This window comes from Ictidomys tridecemlineatus, chromosome 6 (genome assembly GCF_052094955.1).
Source record: "Ictidomys tridecemlineatus isolate mIctTri1 chromosome 6, mIctTri1.hap1, whole genome shotgun sequence".
NCBI classification, from domain to species: Eukaryota; Metazoa; Chordata; class Mammalia; order Rodentia; family Sciuridae; genus Ictidomys; species Ictidomys tridecemlineatus.
In genome coordinates this window covers 176,117,323-176,140,455 of record NC_135482.1, presented here as the reverse complement: position 1 = coordinate 176,140,455, position 23,133 = coordinate 176,117,323, and the positions used below count along the sequence as shown (strand labels likewise).

Below are 23,133 nucleotides of genomic sequence, written 5' to 3'. Positions count from 1 at the left end.
GTAATTTATTACTGAATTTTATCCTAGCAAAGACTTCTTTGTAGAAATAATATTAAAATAGGTATCTGAAACTCTGATGATTTGATATTTCTGCATTTTTGTTGATGCTTCTGTAAAATGAATTTGAATCAGATTATCTTTGGTAATAATCTCCCAGTTCAAAAATTTTGTGTTCTAGGAATCTCATCATTTTTACCAATCTGTTATTTATAGGTATGCTGTAAATAATAATATTATTAACATACATTTGCTGCCAAAATTTATTCTTTATAATTATTTTTTTCCAACAGGGTTAATCTTCATAATCTCTTAAGTGTGTAAAGTCAGATGGAATTTCCAATAAGAAACTGGTGGTTCATAAACAAGGGTAGGATATATTTAGTTTTGTCTAGCTCAACTGAAGTATATTATTCTTGCCCTTTTTATTGTACATACACATCAGACACTACTAGGTCATCATGTTATGATGATTAGTGTCAAATAGCAATTTGATATTTATCTAGACATTATGAATAGTGTAGTCTACTTGGTTACTTAGTTGTGTCAAGGTTTTAAAAATGATTAGGATAAAACATGAGCATAGAAACTCAAGTGAAATCTAAGATCTTCATTTCAAGAGGAAGAAGCAATCACAATTTGCAATTTAATTAGGAAGACTCAATTAAAGGAATGCAGTGACTATTCTCCTGCTGAATATTAAAGTTCAGCACAAAGGAAACCCTCATGTGAAATGTAGTTGTGGCTAATTAGCTACAGTATATGGGCTGGAACAAGTGCCTTGCTCAGGGCTAGACAATGAACTCTACAGGGGCCAGAGATCAATGATCATTTAGGAAGCAAGTGCTCAGAGTCACACAATTTTGAACATGCCTATCTATTGCTATGTTTCACAATGCACAGTGCACGGCCCTCGATTTTCTCTTCGCATTCAATATGCATGCTTGGTCTTATTAATAAATAATTATTAATATGCTGACTGTGCACTGAAAGCCAGGAGAAGCCGACTGAACTCTGCAAACAAGTGGAGTCAAGTCCCAAGGTGCTGGGCCTCTAAGTAGAATTGTTTGGGGGCAGAAGGGCTTGGAGGCTGTCTCCTCACCCCAGAATAAAACTACAAGCTGAGGTTGCAGACCACACATTCAGAATGGTATGATCTCTGAAAAGAGGGCAAAGATTAAACTCAGGAGTCTTGGATTTTTCTTTTGGCTGTGCCACCTTGAGCTGTGTGACTTTAAGTAAGATTCTTCACTTCTCTGGGCCTTAATTATTTCACCTGTAAAGGGTGTGACCAAGTCACTCTTAGTGTTATAAAAATACCACAGGCTAAGAGATGGGGAAATTTAAAGACACTATGTGAAGTTGGCTTTACTTTTAGAGGAAATCTGCCTACCAGTGAAGACATCTTTCCCATCCCAGCCACTCCCCTGACCCTGGCTGGTAGCAGGACCTGCCAGGGTTTGCTGTTCTGCCCTGAGGCAGATGGGTTGCGGAGACCTGTACCCTTATTTCAACATTTGAGTGTTCACACAGGCTAGATGCTGTTCTAGGAGCTGGAGATGTGAATAAAACACCACCCAGACACCCCAAATCCTGCTCTCTTGGACATGGGTTGGATCATAGGGACCAAGAACAGCAAACCAACCAACCTACGAAAACACACCCAGCACATCAGGTCTTGGTGGTCAGTGCAATGAGGGAATAAAAGCTGGTTGCCGGGTTAGATTGCCTGGGCTTGGCTGCTGTCTCAGCTGGGGAAAGCTCCGCTGATAGGTGACATCTGGACAGAGCCAGTTCAAGAAAGGGCGGAGTTCCGGGGTCTCTGGGGAGCAACAATTAAGGGCCCCGTGGGAGAGCAAGCTGTGTGTTCCAGGATCAGGAGGGACATGGAGGAGCGAGAGGAGCCTGGGGTGCTGGTGGTTGGTATTCCATGGGGGTAAAATCTCCCTTTCTTCCAGGTACTGGGAAGCACACAGGGGTCAGCACAGACTGAGTTTAGGGTACACCCATGTGACCTGCAAGCTGCACTCGGTGCCACTTTGGCGCTAAGGCTCTGTGGCCACTACCTGGAAACTCTTAATGCTTTTTTTTTTTTTTTTTAATCTTTGCGTGGTGTTCTGAAAGCGAAGTCGGATCCGACAATGGAGCCAGTGCAGAGAGAGGGCTCAGAGCCTGGGTTCTCGGTCCTTCCCGCCTCCTGCTGCCCGCGGCGTCCTGGGCGCCACGTCACTTGCTGCCGCCCTGCACCCAAGTCCCCACACGGTGGCTGGAGGGCGGGCACACCTTCTGCTCACCGGGTCACCTGCCGGCCTCGGAGGCTGCTGGTCTGCACCCCGCCTGTCAACACCCCGTATGCCGGAGGGCGTGTGACAGTAACTAGCAAACAGGACAGCGGGGGACAGGTCGAGAGAGACTCCGGAACCAAGCAAAACATTTTCCTTCTTTTGGGACAAAGGATCCGCATTTTCATTTTACTCAGACCCTTTGGTGCCCTTTGGCCAGGGATAGAGCGTCACCCCTAGTGACCACAGCTTTCTGCAGAAGGGTCCTGTCGGGCCCTTTAAATGAGCCGGCATTCCAGCGCCGTCCCGTGGGTCCTGTTGCCCTCTGCCGGACAGACTAGGTACTAGCTCAGTTCAGAATCTGGAGGAAATGTTCATGCAGCAGGAAATTTGAAAACCAGATCTGCGACAATAATTTAATTATTGGTTTTCTCCATCTGGACTTTTGAAGGCTGTTGTAGATTTGGATATCAACTCCAAAGTCAGTCACCCTGTAGGTAGGTGGTTTTTGTCTCATAATAAGCATTCACAACAGTATCCAGTTCTAAGTTCTAAGCAGTATCCAGTTCTAAGATGGAAGGTGCAGCAGAAACTAACATTTTGAACAGTTGCTGGCACTATTCCACCATGTAACCTTGCTCACTGTATATGAAATACTCTTTATAGTTTTTAAAAATCATTACCAGAATGGGCCTATTTATGAATGGTCAGGGCAAGCCAAACCCTTTAATGGTAACTTTGTCCAGGGTTACAAGAACTTGACGACTCCATTCCCAGGTTCTGTATATGTGATGACTTTTTATTTTATTACATATCAGAAGATTACATGGGGAACATTTATTTAATGATTGTGAATTATAAGTAAGGTGACATTTAGCCATTAAATCTTTACCTCTGCGATCGCCTCTCTTTTATGACAATGATGATGGTATGAGGACCACAGAAAGCAACTACATTGCAATGGGTGGTCTTCTGCTGTCTTTACCAATGTGGTTGTTGTGTGTGTGCACAGTGATAGCAGAGCATAAGTGAAAGGTGAATGTGAGCTTCTGCTGGGTGTATTCATAGGAGTGTGATTTACACAATTCAAGTCTCTGTCTATGCTAAGCACAGTGGCTTTGGACTTTAACTACTCTATTGCACAGAAACTCTGTAAGGGAGGTATTTATAATACCCATAGAAAACTGAGGGCCAATGAAGTTAAATCAGTTGCCCAAGTTTGTGAAGCTGGTAACTGGCAGTTTGGAGTCAATGCCAGATCTGGCTTACTCCAAACTCCCTGTCTTTCGATATGCAATATGGCTGCCTAATGAATGCCTCTAACTCTGATTAGTTTTGTAGAGAATTCGAGTTGTGAGGACTTAACAGATTGTGTAACGTGATGGCACATTGCAATTCACAGATGGCAAAACTGCAGCCCAGGGGAAGGATGTGACCTGCCATCAACTGGGGGCAATCTTTTTTGAATCCCTTCTTTCTTGTTTGCTTTGTCGTTGGGCCCTCCAAAAAGTACTTAAAGTGAGAGACATAGAGAAATGATCATTTCAACAAAAAATGGAATGAATTTAACATTGGTCGTGGTCTAACTGTTCTGGAGAGAGACTAGAAGCTAAATAAAGAGGCTGTTCACTTTCCCATCATCCAGTGCAAACTTCCAATCAGTCAATCATCAATCAACCAATACTTACTGAACACCTTCTGTGTGCTAGGTACCAGGATAGGTGTTAGACAACTAGAAATGAATGAGGTGTAGCTCAGCCCAGTGGGTGAACAAATGTAAAGAGAAGTGTATTGTAGCGTGAGACCCCCTGCACACACTGCTGTGGGGTTACGCAACAAATGCCAACTGCAGAGTCAGAGAAGGCTCCACTTTAGTGTGGAATTGCTGTCCACACCACAGTTGTCTAGTCCTTTTCATAATAAAATATACATCCTTCAATTTTGGATTGCCAGAGAAGAGGGTCATAAGGTCATCTAGAACCTGGATTTTTTTTTAAAGCAACTACATTATTTGGGCTAATAAAGGAGAGAGATGTGGAATATTACTAGGAGTTTCTGGTAAATTTAAAATTCTCTAGAGGAATTGGGCAGCAATTGAAAGTTTAATTTCAGCTTGGCTAAATACAGCGTAATTGGAATAGTTAAATTGGTATGCTAATTTAATTAAAAATTTAAAGTAAAGAACAAACATGCTAGCTAAAAGGGTAACTACTTACATAATCTTAATGGTTTTTCAATTTAAACATTTTTCTAATTGGAAATAGAATTAATTTTAAGGCCCCCACATTATTACATTGAACTCAGGAGAAAATAGGAGGATCTAGAAATGATTAATATACCTCTTTTATTCCAGATAGATTATAGAATTAAATTTTTTTTCATGCTGGAGATGAGCCACACCCCCCAGCCCTATTTTATATTTTATTTAGAGACAGGGTCTCACTGAGTTGCTTAGTGCCTTGCATTTGCAGAGGCTGGCTTTGAACTCACGATCCTCCTGCCTCAGTCTCCTGAGCCGCTGGGATTACAGGTGTGTGCTATGGTGCCTGGCTAGAATTACCTATTTTTGAGTGTTAGAAAAACAGAAAACGAAATTGGTTATTTGTTAAATTTCAGGATTGGAAAGGATTGTTCAAAAATAGAAAAATATCAAAGGAAATAAAATAGACTAATTTAATTTAAAATAAACATTTCCTCATGTAAACTTCAAGAGACCCTCAAAATATAAGGCAAAGCATAACACAGGGGAGAATAGATACAGCAATAAGCTAATAATTACATTAAAGTCCTAAAAATTGAAAATAAATTCTCTAACACTACGATCAATAAGTGTATCTATCAGGAATTGCCACAGCAATTACACAAAACAAATCCCCTTCAGCCCCTGTGGCTTATAACAGCAGCATTTATTCACGCACAAGTCTGCAAGCACACTCTGCTCTGATGGTCTTGGGTGGTGCTGGGTTGGTGACTCTGCCTCAGGCTGCAGGGTTACACGGCTTCTGGATTCTGACTGTGTCCAGATCCACTCCAGGGTCTCTCCTCATTCTATGACCAATGATGGCCTCAACCTCACTCTGAGGCAGGATGGAAAACTTCTAAGCTATACATCACCAAAGAGAATCTAATAGTGTATAAAAAAGAGTGTACCATACCACGATACCGCCAAAGACCATGGCTTGAATAGGAAGGACGGTTTTGGGTTGGCGGGATGCCTGGGCTGTAACTAGCCATCCAAGGCTGAGTTTCCTTCCATTTAAAGTCATTCTCATGAGCGCTGTGCCATCTGACTGATGAAGTGTGGGTCATTCCCATGCTGATGCTGTGGTCAACTCCAGTGTGAAAAGCTGAAGTCTAAGAAAGCAACGCCTCTTTAAGCAGGAGGCACTTAGAAACGGCACCATCACTCTTGGGGTGAACGGCATCTTTCACCAGCTGGACAAACGTGCAGGAAGAGGAGAATGAATGTTTTCGGAGGCAATTGGCTGTGACACTAAAAATAACTCTAACAAAAGATGTGCAAGACCCACATAGAGAATATCTTAAAATCCTATTGGAAATCATTAAAGAGCCTTTAAGCCAATTGAATGATATTCATGCTTTTGGAGAGGAATCCTTGGTATGGTGAAGTTATTAATTATCTCCAAATTCCAAATAAAAGCTAACTGGGATTTTCACTGCAATTGACATGTTGTTTTGAAAATTTGCATGAAATAGAAAAGGGTCAAAAATAGTCCTGAAGTATAAGGTAGATGGATTTTTCCTAGGTGATATAAAGACCATTATAAATCTGTGGCATTTATGCAGTAGGTATTGGTGCAAGGATAGAGAAATTGACCAGTATAACAAAATAAAGAGCTCAGAAAGAAGCCGACATACTTATGGATCTTTGATATGTAACAGAAATAGCACTGCAGATAATCTTTTTTTTTTTAATTAAAAAATTTTCTTTCTTTTTTTTTTTTTTAGTTGTTGATAGATCTTTATTTATATGTGGTGCTGAGAATCGAACCCAGTGCCTCACACAAGCCAGGCAAGTGTGCTACCTCTGAGTCACAGCACGAGCCCACTGCAGATAATTGAGAGAAGAAAATGCTATTCAGTAAAAAGTTCTGGAACTTTTGAGTATCCATATGGATAAAATTGAAATTAGATTCTCACCTCCCACAAAACACAAAAATCATTTCTACTTGATTAAGTACTTGAAATGTAAAAAGCAGGAATTCAATACTTTTAAAACAAAATATAGAATATCTTTCTAATCTTTGAATTTCTTAAGCAAGACACATTAACTCATGAAAGAAAAGACTGACAACTTGAAAAATTGACACCTGAAAAATTAAGGCTTTTTAAAAAAATGGCAGAAAGAAAATGGAAGTCAAGCCATACTTGGGAGCCCTTGGTTCAATTCCCACTACCACAAAAAGAAAATGGGGTATATTTTAACACACAGAAGCAGAATATGCAGTGCAGGTCTACCAATCTGTGGGATAGATTACCACATACAACTGAAAAAAGGTAAAAGACATGAGCTGGTATTTCACAAAAGAGAAAAAATGTTTAGTGTCTAACCATAATAACTAGAGGAAAGGCAAGTAGGACCATGGTTAGACTAGATTTCCCAAAATCAAGAAATCTGACCACATCAAGTGTTGGAGAAAATGAGAATAAATGAAAATGCTCATATGCTGCTGGTGGGAATATTTGTACAGTCATATGGGAAAATATTTGGCATTATCTTGAATACTTTTTGATAGAAAAAGGGATTTTTATGAAATGTTCATATGAACTCGTTAAAAATGGAAACAGCCCAATAAAAATTATGGAATATTGTGTAGTAGTGAAAAATGAACATGCTCCAATTATATGCTTACAGGATAGATCAATCTTAAAACAGTACGTTGAGTAAGAAGAGCAAATTTCAGAACACTATTTAGTATGATATCCGTTCTAAAGCTAAAAAATAAGCTTTGCCAATATATTATTCAGTTATGCATATATATATGTGATAAAAATACTTTGAAAGAGAATAATGGCATAAATTCAGAATAAACTCACGCTGGGGGAGGGGGTAGGGCTAGGAGGAGGTAAGGACCTGGGATAGGGAGAGCCCCAGCAGTGGATGAAGTTTAGTGGGCTGGGTCATGAGTGCACTTGTTATGTTGCTATATAGCTTACATATATGTTCCATAAATTCTTATGTATTTTTCAATGTTATGTTTAAAAATCTAACAAATAACGAGGAGAGAGATATGCTATTTTTATTAACTGAGTTTGCAAAATTTTAAGAGGACATTAAAGAAAAGTGAAACAGTCCTTCTTGTACATCAAAGCCAGTAGCATAGACTGGTGCAGACTTTTAGTTAGCTCTCTCTCTAAATACATACATGTGCGTGTGTGCATAGAATCTACCGTGTGAAGCCATGAACACGCTAAATTCTGTCTCTCAATAATTCTATTCTGGGGAAATGAAGACTTTTAAAAAACTCCTGAAATTTATAAAAACTTATGATATAAAGATATAATTACTAAGTTCTTTTCTACTTTAGGGGCATGTCACTTTCTCTTGAAAGGCTATTCCCCTACCACACATCCAAAGCCCCTGTAGAGAACTCTCTCCCCTCCAAGGTAGATACTCAACCCTTCAAGTTTCTATCATCATCATATTATTTATTTCTCCACACTCCTTGCACATATCTGGAATTGCCTAGGACATAAATTCCCTGAGGGCCAGGACTGTTGTTGGCTGTTGTGGTCACATTATGCTGGTGTAAAGGAGGTGCCCAACAAACACCTCTTGAGACATAAACGCCTAGTAAAAAAAGAAATGGATTTTCTAGGACGAAATTGGTCAAAATGTGGAAGGCCCGAAGAAATATACCCACACGGTGCAAATTTTGTAATAATGCTTAAATTTTTTTGTCAATACTTACTGTTCTCTGGAGAAATGCCTGTCTGAGATCGTGGATAAAATGCCGGGGGGAGTCTCATTGTTAAAAAGTCTCTCTCAAGGTCTTCTATGATTATGTGTTTAGAAACTATAACATAAAATGACAAGTGGATTATCTGGGACATTAGGAAAACTGGTTTGTACATATCAGGGGTCCCGAGAAAGATCATTTGTGTGCTATAGATTGTGTTAAAATCTATGCGTACACTTTTCGGTAGGTTTTGCAATAATCACTGCTGTTTATTCCATCATCAGTACATAAAACAAGCAAAGGGAAACAAGAACATGTTTTTAGATACACAGTATTTTACTTATAGTCCTAAATTAATGCCACGTTCTCAAGAGACTCATAATGCATTTGAAATTCAAATAGCATAAAAGAAGATTGCAGTCATTTTTATTTTACTGATGTTTCCTCTGTAGGAAACGTAATTGCCTGGGGGGAATTTACCTTAGGTCTAGGAACAGAATCCATGATTTTACATTATTTCCCATCCTTCATGCCACCAGAAACCAAAATGTAGAGCAGACTCAAACGGGAAGAAACACAGAGCTTCAGGGCGAATGTGAAAAAAGAGTTTGTATCACTGAGGCAAAACCCAGCCAGACCCGGGGTCTTTTCAGGATATCAACTATAGGACTCTAAATCGCAGTTGAATTTCAGAAGAAAAAATGAAGCCCTTAAGCTCTAGGATATCAGAGTGAAGGGCAGATCACAGGCAGTCTTCAAGGACCCTAACCAACTGTGCAATCGACGCTGGGGAGAGGTGCCATTTAATAACTCTTTATTATTATTATTATTATTATTATTATTATTATTATGGAAACCACCCTTTTTGGTCTTCTGTATTATTTCAATCCCTGTTTACATTTTTAAAAAGTTGTGGCAAAATATACGTGACATAAAATTTACCATCTTAATAACTTTTAAGTGCCCAGCTCAGGGGCAGTAAGTACCTTACAGTGTTGTGCAGCCACCACCCACCTCCGTCCACCTGTGGAACTTTTTCAGAATCTCTAGCTGATGACACACCACCTCCCCGCCCCTGTCCTCCCTCAGGCCCTGGCAACCTCCATTCTACTTTCTGTCTCTAGGGATTTGGCTGCTCTGGATACCTCAGATGAGTGGAGTCTCGAATCCTTTGTCTTTTGGCGAGTGGTTAGTTCACTCAAGGTTTATTCACACTGTTGCGTCATCAGAATAGCCTTCCTTTTAAAGGATGAGTGAGGTTCCGTTGCAGGTCTGCACCACATGGGCTTCTCCATCACACGGAGTTCTTCCACATTTTGTGCTGCTGTGAACCTAGGTGTACAGATGTCTGTTTGAGCCCCTGCTTTTGATTCTTTTGGGAGTATGCTCAGAGGGGAATTGTTAGGTCATTTGATACTTGTATTTTTTTTTCTGTTGAGAAACTATTCTACCATTCTCTAGCAGTACCACTTCAAATTCCCACCTTCAGTGCACAAGGGTTCTGATTTATCTGCATCCTTGCTCCTGGTTACATTTTATGCAAGAAAGTATACACTGGAACATGTTTACTTCATTTTAAAAAATGCTATCTGGGGCTGGGGATATAGCTCAGTTGGTAGAGTGCTTGCCTTGCATGCACAAGGCCCTGGGTTCAATCTCTAGAACCACCAGAAAAAAAAAAATACCATCATCATACCTTCCTTATTCTTTTCTTTCTCTTTCCTACTCAAAATATATGTTTTATGTTATTATTTTTTGATTAAAATCTCTGGATTTTGTATGGCTTTGGTTCTGGGGAAGGGTATAAAGAATAGTCACACCACTAAGACAAAGCCTTAAGGTTGACAGCCATCATAAATGATATCTGTGTGGCTCTACATCATACAAAACACTTGTATTTATTACCTCTTTGATTCCTGTCCTAAAGGTAGATAATATGGTTTTCATTTTTCCTCCTTTTATAGATAGAGAAGCTGGGATTCATAGAAACTAAGTAATCTGCTCTGTTAGAGACACACTGTCATACGGGAAATAATATCTCTGATTTTTTTTTTTCTTAATGTTACTATGGTTAGAGGTGAAACTCAGGTCTGTGTGCTGATCTCATGGTGCTCCCTGGATCCTCACCATCTTTCCCACTCTATCTGGTCACTCCTCGCTCACTAGCACCTTCTGTGGACCTCTGTGGCTAGAATACGCTAGGCTTTCTGTCTTCAAGTTCAGTCAGGGTCTGGAGGCCTCTGATTGACTTGCCTCATCTCAGCTCTTTTTCTTTCTATCTATCTATCTTTTTATTTTTTTAAAACTTAAAAAAACTCTTTTCTCTTTTTAAAAACTTTATTTCATATGTAATAAGTGGGATTTAAAAAATTCTAATTTGTTATATATGACAGCAGAATGCATTACAATTCATTTTACACATATAGAGCACAATTTTTCATATCTCTGGTTGTACACAAAATCTCAGAAGATGATATGCAATCAATCAACAAATATATGAAAAGATGTCCAACATCTCTATTAGAGAAATGCAAATCAAAACTACTCTAAGACTTCATCTCACTCCAGTCAGAATGGCAGCTATTAAGAATACAAGCAACAATAAGTGTTGGCGAGGATGTGGGGGAAAAGGCACACTCATACATTGCTGGTGGGATTGCAAAATGGTGCAGCCAGTATGGAAAGTAGTATGGAGATTCCTTAGAAAACTGGGAGTGGAACCACCATTTGATCCAGCTATCCTACTCCTCAGTCTATACCCAAAGGACTTAAAAACAGCATACTACAGAGACACAGCCACATCAATGTTTATTTCAGCACAGTTCACAAAACTAAACTGTGGAACCAACCTAGATGCCCTTCAGTAGGTGAATGGATAAAGAAAATGTGATATATATACACTATGGAATATTATTCAGCAATAAAAATGGCATTTGAAGGTAAATGGATAGAGTTGGAGAATATAATGCTAAGTGAAGTTAGCCAGTCCCAAAAAACCAAATGCCAAATGTTTTCTCTGATATAAGGAGGCTGATTCATAATAGGGTTGAGGGGGGAGCTTAATATGTTACTGTGGTGGGAGAGGATTAGACAAACACTAGAAAGGGCAAAGGGGTGGCAGGGAAAGGGAGGGGACATGGGGGTAGGAAAGACGGTAGAATGAGATGGACATCATTACCCTAGGAACATGTATGAAGACACAAATGGTGTGACTCTCTGATTTTTTTTTTCCAGTATGGGGATTGAACCTAGGACCTTGCACATGCTGGGCAAGCTCTCTACCACTGAGCTACACCGCTAGCCCCACATCTCTGATTTGGCCCTTTTGGCTCTTTTCCTATGCCATGATGAGACTTCTCCAGTCCACTGTAGAGGCACAGGCACGGAGACCAATATGGTTATTCTCCTGGGTATATGGCTAGATATTTTAGGGGCAAACAACCCCAGACTCAAACACTTTAAAATGCCGGATAATAGCTTATTAATATCTGTAATGGCCATTGCCTAGGGACCTCTGTAAACCCTCTTGGTCCTGCTGTTAGTGCCAGGGCTGCTGCAGCAACCAGTAAGAGGCTTAGATTAGTTGACCATCAGCATAACCAGATGACACCTCATCTTGATGTCTCCTGGGCATCTCTTCTGTGTTCCTCCTTAGAGAGTCTCTGGTGCCATGGCAGGGGTTACCTGAAGGAATGTCTCATTTCTTACACATGCACATTTTGAGCAGTGGATGAGTTAAAACTTGTGGACCACCCTTAACCACCAGGAAACAGTTAAAGAGTATGTCATCTTCCTTTTATCCCCCAGGAAGGCTTTCCCAAGATGCATTCCATAAAGTGTTCTTCAAAAGGCCTGGGACAATCTGGTACCTTTCATTCTTTGCAGTGACCAACTCAATACTGTATCTAATATTAGTTTGCCCTCCTTCCATGTTCTACCATTCCCTGTATAGCTGCTTCTCGGGTTCACTTGCCCAATAATTGAACACACACTTCTAGTGGACTAGACCGAGGCACAGGTAGAAGCTTTGCAGAAGGTTTAGCTTTGAATGACTTGGGGCCAAAATAATTATACAGATTATGGCAGGGCTGCCTGGGAGACTGAAGGCACAGCCTCATGTGGTCTCTCATTTCTAAGTCTGGCTCCAGAGATGACACAAGTCAGGTCCTGAGGTCTTGAATGGGGATGAGGGCTGAATAGCCTAGGTATTTTGAGTCCCTGGTTTTGCTTGAGCTATCTGGATCTGTAGAAGCAGCCCTCTCCCTGTAGCTAGGGGAGAGCAAATTCTGATTGATTTCCTGTAAACATCTCCCCTAAGGCAAGGGCCTCCAACGTTATGCTGTGGTCCTTACCTTATGGCCACACTGTCCCTCTACTGCTTCCAGACTCAGACCCACAGTCACCTTTCAGCTCGGCCTGACAGAGCTGGGGTTGTGGTTCAGTGGTGCCCAGCATGGGTGAGGCACTGGGTTCCATCCCCAGTACCACATAAAAAAACTAAATAAACAAAATAAAGGTAAAATAAAAGGAAAGAAAGGAAAAATACAGACCTCCCTCTAGGAAGAAAAAGCTCATACACACACACACACACACACACACACACACACACACACACACTCCTCTGTATCTGCAGTGTTCACATACATAAATTCAACCAACTTTGAATTGAAAATATTTTTAAAGCATTGCATCTGTACTGAACATGACATATTATTTTTTTGTCATTGTTTCCTAAAGAACACAGTATAACAACCATTTATATGACATATTAGGTATTACCAGTAATCTAGAGATGATTTAAAAGCATGTGGGAGGATGTATGTAGGATATACACAAATACTGCGCTATTTATTTTTGTTTTTAATTTAAAAATTTGGAATGTTTCTCTAACTTGTCTGTCATCCTTGTGCAGAGGCCTGGCTAATCTTCTCTGTTTCATTCCAGTTTTCGTATATGTGCTGTCAAAGTGAATATTACTAGGCTGTTTTATAGGAGACTTGAGCATCCACAGATTTGGGTATCCATGGGGTCCTGCAACCATCCTCTTGCAATGACTGAAGGATGACGGAATTTTGTGGCAGAATGTGCCACTGGCTGAAAGTCAGTACTGTGTGGTTTGTAGTATCTCTTAAAGTCTCATATATTGAAGACTTGGTCCCCAATGCAGCAGCACTCACAGGTGGGGCTTCTGGGAAGTGATTGGATGAGGATGGCTCTGATCTGATCAGTGGATTAACTCATCCATAGCTGAATGGACTGCAAGGAGGCAGTGGGAACTGGTGGTCGGTGAGGCATGATTGGAGGGAGTAGGTCTCTGGGGATGTGTCCTGGAAGGGTATTTCTTGAACCCAATTTCTCTCTTTATCTCTCTGCTTCCCACGGTGCCATTATGTTCTGCTTGCCTCAGGTCCAGTGAAAGGCCTCCATAACTGAAACCTGACACCCTGAGCCAAAATAAACGTTTCCTCCTCCAAGTTGTTCTCAGCCATTCTGTCACTGTGATGAAAAACCAACCTGTTGACTACATAGGTCCGAGACACATAGGATGGAAGTAGGATTAGGATTAGGTCCTCTCATCAATACTCCCAGTGACCCACTCCTAATTTGTGCTTCCTTTGAAACCTTGGATTTGCTGGGTTAGTGACTGACTCCTTGTCATCCTTACAAAGAACTTGAAGCTACCACCCACCATCCGATCACTTTGAGCTCCCCAGGTCAGTAGACCAGTATGCAAAGGAAAGAGTTTTTAGTCTGGCAGAGCTATTGACACTGGTTATCATGAGAAGCTAAAATCATTGCTGATCAATGGGGGCAAAAAGGAGAATATCAGAGTGCAGGGGACTCACTGGGCATCTTTTGGTATTTTCACACTCAGCAATGGCAATGGATGGACTATTATAGCAGTCATGGCTCAACAGAGGCAAGGCAACTGAGGGTCCAGGTCTCTTGGGGAGGAAGGTCAGGGTCCCTCCATCTGATAAGCAACCTTGCCTGACCAAAATCCTGGCAGAGGCAAAGAAAATTTGGAAATGGAAGTAGAGGAAGAAAATGTTGGTTTTCATTACCTTCTAGGAATCAGGTACAACAGCACAGATTTTGACTTGTTCCTCTAGCCAACTGCTCTTAAATATTTTGGAGATAACTGCTGGCCACCACCATGAAGGTGGATGGATTGGACTTAATGGAAAGCACAGGAAATGTGAATGGTGCAAGACACATATCTGAGATGCATTTTATAGGAAGCCAGCAAAATTGAACCTATGCCATGTGGAATAGTGGCTAAATCTATGATTTTCAGTGTTGTTTTTTTCTTCCTTCTTTTGAGGGGATCAGTTCCCAAATAAACTATCTACACAAAAGTCTTTGTCTCATGTTGTGTGTTTCGGAGAACCCAGGGCATTTATAATGCATTTTAACACCTAGTCCAACTCACTAGAAAAAAGCTGAAATCAGAGTGATAAGTACTCAATTAACAGATTGCTAGGAGCTTTAGGTGTTTGACTGTTTTAGAGGTGGACTAGGTCTTTGCTTTATGCAAAGATAAATGTTCAAAATAGGACCTCCACATAGAGTCTCTGGGGGCTACATCATCAGTGAAAGGGTGAGTTATGAAAAAGACCCATTATATTTTTATTTTTAATTTTTTCCACATTTTTATTGGTGCCTTATAGTTGAGGTGGAATTCATTGCTGCATACACACAATAAAGTGAGATAATTTGGTCAATATCATTCCCTGCACTTCTCCCCCTCCCTCCCTCCTTCCCACCCCTCGCTTCCTCTCCTTTACTGATCTCACTTTGATTTCCATGAGATCCACCTCCATTTTTCTTCCCCTTTTTCCTCTCTAGCTTCCACATGTGAGTGAAAACACATGTCCTTGACCTTCTGAGTTTGATTATTTTGCTTGACATAATCATCTCTAGTTCCATTCATTTTCCTGCAAATGACATGATTTTATTCTTCTTTATGGATGACTACAACTCCATAGTGTTTATGTACCACATTTTCTTTATCAATTCATTTTTTAAAAAATGTATTTATTCTAATTAGGTCTATATGACAGCAGAATGCATTTTGATTCATTGTACACAATTGCAGTACAACTTTTCATTTCTCTGGTTGTACATGTAGTAGCGTTGCATCATATGTGCAGTCATACATGTACCTAGGGTAATGGTGTCCATCTCATTCCACCATCTCTCCTTCCCCCATTTCTCCTCCCCTCCACTCCCACCCCTTGGTCCAATCACAGTTCCTTCATTTTTCTCATGACCCCCCACCCCACTCGTCCCCGTTATGAATCAGCATCCACTTATCAGAGAGAACATTCGGCCTTTGGTTTTTTGGGATTGGCTTACTTCGCTTAGCATGATATTCTCTAACTCCATCCATTTACCTACAAATGCCATAATTTTATTCTCTTTTATATCCATTAATTTTTGATGGACACCTAGGCTGGTTCCATAGTTTGGCTATTGTGAATTATGCCGCTATAAACATGGAAAAACACGTATCAGTATAGTATGATGACATTAGTTCTTTAGGTTGAATACCAAGGAGTGGTGTAGCTGGGTCACGTGGTGGTTCCATTTCTGATTTTTTGACTAGTGATTTCCAAAGTGGTTGTAACAATTTACGATCTCACCAATAGTGTGAAAGTATCCCTTTTGCTCCACATCCTCTCCAGCATTTATTATTGTTTGTATTCTTGATGGCTGCCATTCTGACTGGCACGGGATGAAATCTCAGTGTAGTTTTGCTTTGCATTTCCCTAATTGCCAATGGTGTTGAACATTTTTTTTTCATGTATTTTTTTTCCATTTGTATTTCTTCTTTTGAAAAGTGTATGTTTAGATCTTTTGCCCATTTATTAATTGGGTTATCGGATTTTTTGGTGTAAAGTTTTTTGAGTTCTTCATGTATACATTAGACCTGATTTCTCTGGTAGAAGAGTAGCTTGCAAAGATTTTTCTCCCATTCTGTAGGTTCTTTCTTCACATTCCTAATCGTTTCCTTTGCTATGCAGAAGCTTTTAAATTTGATGCCGTCCCGTCTATTAACTCCTAGCATTATTCCCTGAGCCTTAGGTGTCCTATGGAGGAAGTCATTGCTTGTGCCTCTGCTGGTGTGTTGACCCTTTGTTTTCTTCTAGGAGTGTCATAGCTTCTGTTCTAATTCTATGTCTTTGATCCATTTTGAGTCGATTTTTTGTGCAGGGTGAGAGATAAGGGTTTGGTTTCATTCTTCTACATATGGATAACCAGTTTTTCCAGCATGTGTTAAAAAGGCTGTTTTTTCCTTCAATGTGCATTTTGGTCATCTTTATCAAAGACCATATGATTGTAGATGTGTGGGCTTGTCTCTGAGTCTTCTATTCTGTACTAGTGGCCTATGTGTCTCTTTTAATGCCAGTACCATGAAGTTTTTATTACTATAGCTCTGTTTAATTTGAAGCCAGGTAGTGTGATACCTCCAACAATGCTGTTTTAGCTTAGAATTGCTTTGGCTGTTCTGGGTCTTTTATTCCGAATGAATTTTTTTTTTTTCTAGTTCTGTGAAGAATGTCATTGGTATTTTGATGGGGTAAGATATTAAATTTTAAAAAAGGAAACCTACAATTTTATGCTGGTTGTGGGAGGTATAGAGAAGTTCAGCCTAGAGTTCCTTTCAAGTATCTGTCACCCCAGCTGTTGGTAATATTGTGAGGAAATGGATTGTGCCTCCTTCAATGCCTGCCTGGCCTGCAGAGGGCCCCTCACTAAGAGACTACTACCTTCCCTAGGGAGTCAATATCCAATCGCAGCTCCAGGAGGGCAGATATCCAGCCACTCAGTCCAGCCTGGGACAGCTCTGCTCCTGTCCTCTATGCAGCGGGAAGAGCTTAATCACTGCCCCTGAGAGAAAACACCATGGTCTGTAGAGCTGCCAGTTTCTGTGATTTCAACCTATAAATGATATCCTTTCAAAATGACATCACTGAACGTGTGGCTGGGAATAGATGCAAAACAGAACATACCATGTGGAATTTCTATGATGCACATATGCTAGCTGTAAATAAACTCAAGAACCTACTTTACCAGTCATGCAGTAATTGAGAAGTGAGGAGTTCTGAGTGTTTATTTCCAATGTTTTACACACACACACACACACACACACACACACACATATATGCATACATATATACATACATATAATTATAGGTTTATATAATCTCTAATATGACTCTGTTTAACAACTGGCCCACAAAATTCCTAAAAATGTAACAACTGGCACTGGTGAACTGGTAGGAATAGGCTTTAGCACCCTGCTCCATATATTTTCCAGAGCTCCCCAGGGGCTTGGCTGAGGCTAAGTCACAGTTCAATCTCTCCCTCTATTGAATCCTGGTTTCTGACCCTTTCCACAGACATGGACTCAATAACTTTTCTGCTTTTTGGTCAGCCAGTCTTACGCCCAGATGTCACTCATGACTTTCCTTGTGGTGCTAGGGACCAAACTCAGGGCCTCCTAACTCTCAGCCCCTCATGCAAACCTTCGATGCTCTGTACCACATTCTCTGTCTGCTCTCTGCCAGGTTCTGATGGGTATACCTCCTGAGCTGGGCTTGAGTTTACTGCATCCTACCTCAAGGATGCTGTCAAAGGGTTTCTCTGTTTTTCTAAAGCTTTGGGACTTAAAGCAGCAAGGCAATTCAGTCAGCAGAGAATAGGAGCTAGAGGGTAAATACTCAGGCTCATGACTTTGAAATAACCATTCAGGGAGGACTTTCCTAGCTTCTCGGAGATCACGGTGGTATTGTACACCTGTGAACCTGTTGCCAATGAGAATGGCCTTTCTATTACCTTTTCATGCTTTTCTGTCTCAGAAATCTCAGTTCTGTTACTCCTACTTCCTCAGATAACCTTCCAAAGTAAACTATCTGCATTTGAGTTATTTTATCAGGCTGTGCTTGGGGGTTTGGGAGAGGACGTCCACGAAGATACCTGCTGATTCCAGTTTTTCTCCACGGAAGAATATTCTATGCTTCTTCCTGTAGTTTCTAAGTATAGCTGAATGTTAAATACAGTAAAGGTTAAAATGGCACTTATATTGAAAATAGGGCACCATAATTGATAGTGCTGGTTTGGGACCTCTGAGAAGCAGATGCCCAGGACTTAGATGTGCAAAACATATATAGCTGGCTATTCATATCTGCAGGTCCTTATCACTGGTCACAAATGTCATTAGGCCTACGGTGGTTGCATTTGTACTGAATGTCTACATTTTTTTTTCTTGCAATTATTTTCTTTTTTTTTTTTGAAGTGAGACAAATTTTTATTGTTCTTTGCAGAAAGATTTTTTTTTGCTATGAAAAACTAAACATTGACATACTTTTCACCTATTTTGTATTTTTTTAAATATTTATTTTTTTTATTGTTGGTTGTTCAAAACATTACATAGTTCTTGATATATCATATTTCACACTTTGATTCAAGTGGGTTATGAACTCCCATTTTTACCCCGTATACAGCTTGCAGAATCACATCAGTTACACTTTCATTGATTTACATATTGACATACTCATGTCTGTTGTATTCTGTAATTCATTCCTCCTCCTTGTATTATTTTTCCCTTTCCCTTCACTTCCTCTTGTATGTAATTTTGTATAACCCTAAGGGTCTCTTTCCATTTCCATGCAATTTCCCTTCTCTCTCCCTTTCCCTCCCACCTCTCATCCTTCTAATGTTGGTCTTAATACAGCACAACAACTATTTCCATAGCATTTACACTGTGTTAGGTATTATAAGTCATCTAGAGACGTTGGAAAGTCTATTGGAGGATGTGTAAGAGTTCTGTGCAAACGCTATACAATTTTATCTAAGGAACTTGAACATCCTTCATATTTTGGTATGTACAGTGGGTCCTAGAATAAATTTTCCAGACATAGAATAACTGTGTTGGATAAACCTATATTAGGAAAAAAATTGTGCGGGAGGAAGAGGGTGCATAAGTCTGGCATGTGAATGAAGAGAGGGTGGGGAAATGTTGAGGGAGGAAGCGCTCCAGGGTGACTCAGTCCCAAGGGAGCTCTGAGGGACGGTGGGAGTTCTGGGAGCTTGCATCAGGCAGAAATGGTGCAGCTCTCATGTTCTCACCATGCTCAGTATGGGCTGGGAACAGCTGGGGTACATGTGATCCTAGATGAATACCATGTTGGATCCCAAGGTGTGACAATTAGAGGCAGTTAGTTATGCGCTTGTGATCTGAGACCTGTGGGAGTCACCTTCATAATGCCACAGAGACATGTGTTTCCACCTAGAAATTAAGGTATGGGGCCATCACGGTAGAATTTGCTAAGTGAGGTTTGTGTCACCTCAACTCAGACTGAATTGATCAAAGAGAAGGATGGGAGTGAGATTGACAGGATGCCAGGGAGAGGAGGGAGAGTTCACCTGCTTTATGGGAAGGAAGGCATGCTTTAGGAGAGCTCCTTGGAGAACCTGGTATGTGTCACTCAGAGTGTGGGGACACTTGAGCCAGAGCTGCTTGAGAGACTTCAAGGACAGAGGCCAGAGCTGTAAGTGACCAGAGATTGAGGACAGTGGGCTGCAGTGTCTTCAGCGTGCACTTATAGAGTCTGATGGCCAAAATGTGGGCCAGAGCAGATGTAAAAGAAGGCGTCTGGTCTGCCTACCAGGGCACTGTGCCCTTCAGTGGGTGTTTTTGAGCTGGACCAAAAGAGAGGAAGCTGAAGAGGAGGCTGCAGGGGCAGGACGAGGCTCCACCGCCACCTGGATACAGGCTTCACCAGTGGAGGGGACACAGAAATGGGAAGCAAAAGTTAGCAAGGGGGGTGGCTTCTTCACACGGGCTTCTGGGCTTGGGTCAGGCTGGTGAATGGTGGAGGAAACTGGAGAAGGCTAAATGGATGGAGATTAAAGTTGATGTGGATTGGGCCAGACTTTGCAATACCAGCAAATCAGAATGTTTATTAGCACCCGAGAGACAGGAAAAGCTATAAAATCTGCCCTAGATTCTTCCAGAGGAAAAGGGAAATAGGATAGAATAATTGGAAAAGACAGTAGTGTGAAAAAAGTACTAGTTCATGATTTCCCTTTACCATGTAATCCAGTTTATTAAGAAAAAGAACTAGTATAAAATATTGCTCAATAATCTGAAAAAAAGACACCCCCTAAACGAGAACGACAAACAAAAACCAACTTGTGGAAAGATGGGCAGATGGGCACCATCATTCCATCTTTATCATTATGAATTTTTATTCCATTGTGTTTTGAACCCAGAGGCTCCAGTCTCAGTTGCTTTTTCAAACCTTATAAGCTGCACTGCTTAGGGGAACCGCAACATTTCAGGTAGAACTGGGTCTCTGATAATAATAATAGTCATTAATTTATCTATTTACTATAAGTGCGGTCAAGGCTTGCTGGAACCCTTCCAACAGTGCGTAGGCACATTTGGTGCTTATGAAACGCAGAAGTAAGCCTGCTTTTAGAGAAACACCTGCCTATTCTGCAAGCCCTTTCAGAGACGGCTTTGGGCTCCTGTAAATCAGGAACCCTGTGCATGTAATGAGAAGCTGCTCCCTCTTCTGTCCTAAGTGGAAAACCGCAGATCCCACTCCTCTAAGCCCCCCGCCCCGTGGACACCAACTCAGTCTTACTCTTTCTTTTCCCTGGTGTCTCCTGAAGCTTGGGGACAGCGCTGGCCGGGGACAGCGGCCGGTGCCGCGCCCACCGCTCTCCAGGAGCTGGAGCTGGACGGCGCGCGCGCAGGAGCGAGCGCAGAGTGGCCAGCAGAGGGCGCCGAGGCTCCCGGCGGCGGGGCTGCGGTCTGTGGCGCGGGGCGAGGGGCGCGGGCCGGGAGGAGGCGCCCGGGGCTCGGCTTGTGCATCTCCGGGCGGCCAGGAGGGGGTGCGCACCTCTGTCGTCCCGCGCCGCCTCCCGCGCGGTCGGCTCGCCGCCCGGCCGCTGTCACCGCGGACGGCACCTCGCTGGCAAGGCGCGCGGGGTGCGCGGCGCGCTCGGCGGCTTTGGCTGGGCGGCTGCGGGACCCGCGGCTTGGTCTTTGTCCGGGCAAGGCGTCCAGAGCATCAGTCGCTACCGCGGCCGACGCGACGAGCGCCCAGGCGTGGTGCCGGAGGTCCCGGCCCCGGCGCCCGGCTGCCCCCTGCTCCCGGAGCTGGGCGGCGGCCTGGGCGTTGCCTGAGCCGAGGTGAGTGCGGGGGCGCGGAGCCCAGCGCAGCCGCCGCGGGCGAGCGTGGGCGGGCGGAGGTGACAGCTCACGGGAGCGTCTCCAGGTGCGGGGGCGCCCCGCGCCCTCCACCAGCGCCACCTCTGCTGGCTCTCTGGGCAAGTTTGTGGTCCCCTTTTGCGGAAATCTTGACCGATCAGCTAGGAGTCCAGACGTGACGGTTAATTGAAAACTCCTGCTGGGAAGGAGGAGGAGGAAGCGTGTCCAGCACGGGAGTCGTCTTGAGGGCAGTGGTGGACTCGTGTACCTCTTTCTGATCCAGGTGAGCGAATCCTCTTCTGCATGGTCCGGCGGGATTGCGCTGGTCTCTGGCGCCTGCCTTCTGGATCCGACCAGGAGACAGGTGCACAGTTGGGGAGTGAGGCGGCCAGGCTCGGGGCAGCGCAGCATTTGTGGGCTTTTCTGTCACCGGAACATTCATTCTTTTCTACCCACATCACCTGCTTCGACTGAGACATTGCAGCCCATTTGGCACCTTCGCGGGCTGCCAGGTTGAACACCCTCAGCTTCAGAAGCGATGGTAGGTTGGTTAGAGCGACCCCCCTCCCACCCCCAGTGTTGGATAATTTGGTCTATGTCTTCGTCTTAATATAGTATGAATGTGTTATTTCCTCGGAGCTCCCCCCCACCCCCATTCTGAGCCTGTGCGCAGAAGGAATTTCAGGCTCACAAGTGATGTTACTACCATTCTATTTTAAATACAAACACGGGAAGAAGTACACTTGGCGAGATACCAAAGGAGCCTGTACTCCCTGTTATATAAGTGCTTTAAAAATATTTGCTCATTGGTAAAGTTATGAGTGATGACCAGAGCATCTGAGAAGAGCGCAGGAAGTCAGACCTGTAATTTCTGCTTCAACCCAAAACTTTCCTTGAAGATCAGCAGGACCTTAGGGAGGGAAATCCTTTTCAGATAATATATGGCCCTTTAAAAGATTCATTAGGTAGAACTGTCAAGGTTTAAAACGCAAAACAGGTTTTGTAAAGTCTGTTGTAAAAATTGGTGAGAATTCTTTTGACTACTCACTGATAGTGTGATAGAATAGATCACACGGATTTCCTTTATGACTTTGAAACTATTGGATAAATTTATTTTGCCATCTGATGGAAAATTAGTAATTGTGAGTTTCCAGTTACTAAAGATTTCTCTCCTTCTCTTCCCCTCTGCTCTTAGCAGTAGTTATTTTTTTTCAGGTAAGAAGAAGACACAAGTAGAAAGCATCAAAGTGATGTCTAGGCACCCCTTTTGCCACCCTGGTATTCTGTGCTAATGGATTTGGGGTAATGCCTTGGCATCTCTTAGCTTAGCAGCTCTCATGGGGATTCTCATGCATAGCCAGAAGTGACACCCGTTGGAGGGCACTGTTTCTTTTAATTTGTTACTTTGTAGCCTGAGGTGTGGCTACAGTGGTTTAAGGTAAGTAAAAAATGTGGGGTTTGAAACATGAAAAGAGAAAAACAGTATTGGAAAGAAGCTACCTTGATGAATTTTAGCATGTGTACTTATGTATTTCATCTAAATAATTTTTGACTTTTTTTTTTCCTGTCAAGAATCACTGATGTTTATCAGGGAACCATAATCCCATGTAGAATACTTATGGGAGTCCTAAGGGGGGTACAGTTCACTGAACAGAGAGAGCAGTTAAAGTTGAGTAGTGGTGCCAGAATATTCTTTTATGTTTAC

General features: G+C 42.2%; 1 protein-coding gene and 1 non-coding gene across 15 annotated transcripts in view; one reads left to right on the top strand and one right to left on the bottom strand.

Moving 5' to 3' along the window:
- Mtus2 (microtubule associated scaffold protein 2) overlaps positions 1 to 23,133 on the top strand; it is a 620,658-nt gene that overhangs the window by 44,035 nt on the left and 553,490 nt on the right. For 4 of the 14 annotated variants that reach the window (XM_078016167.1, XM_078016161.1, XM_078016164.1 and 1 more), the window contains exon 1: positions 21,473 to 21,711. The exons of 5 other annotated variants lie outside the window; for them this stretch is intronic. The gene's annotated coding sequence lies outside the window, so the exon portion shown is untranslated. Of the gene's footprint in view, positions 1 to 21,180; positions 21,411 to 21,472; positions 21,712 to 21,750; positions 21,970 to 23,133 lie in introns of those variants that run through there. 5 more of the 14 variants (XM_078016166.1, XM_078016173.1, XM_078016172.1 and 2 more) reach the window with 5 other exon arrangements.
- On the bottom strand, positions 13,068 to 13,177 carry LOC120888710 (U6 spliceosomal RNA). The gene has a single exon (XR_005732409.1). It is a non-coding gene; the product is annotated as a U6 spliceosomal RNA (small nuclear RNA).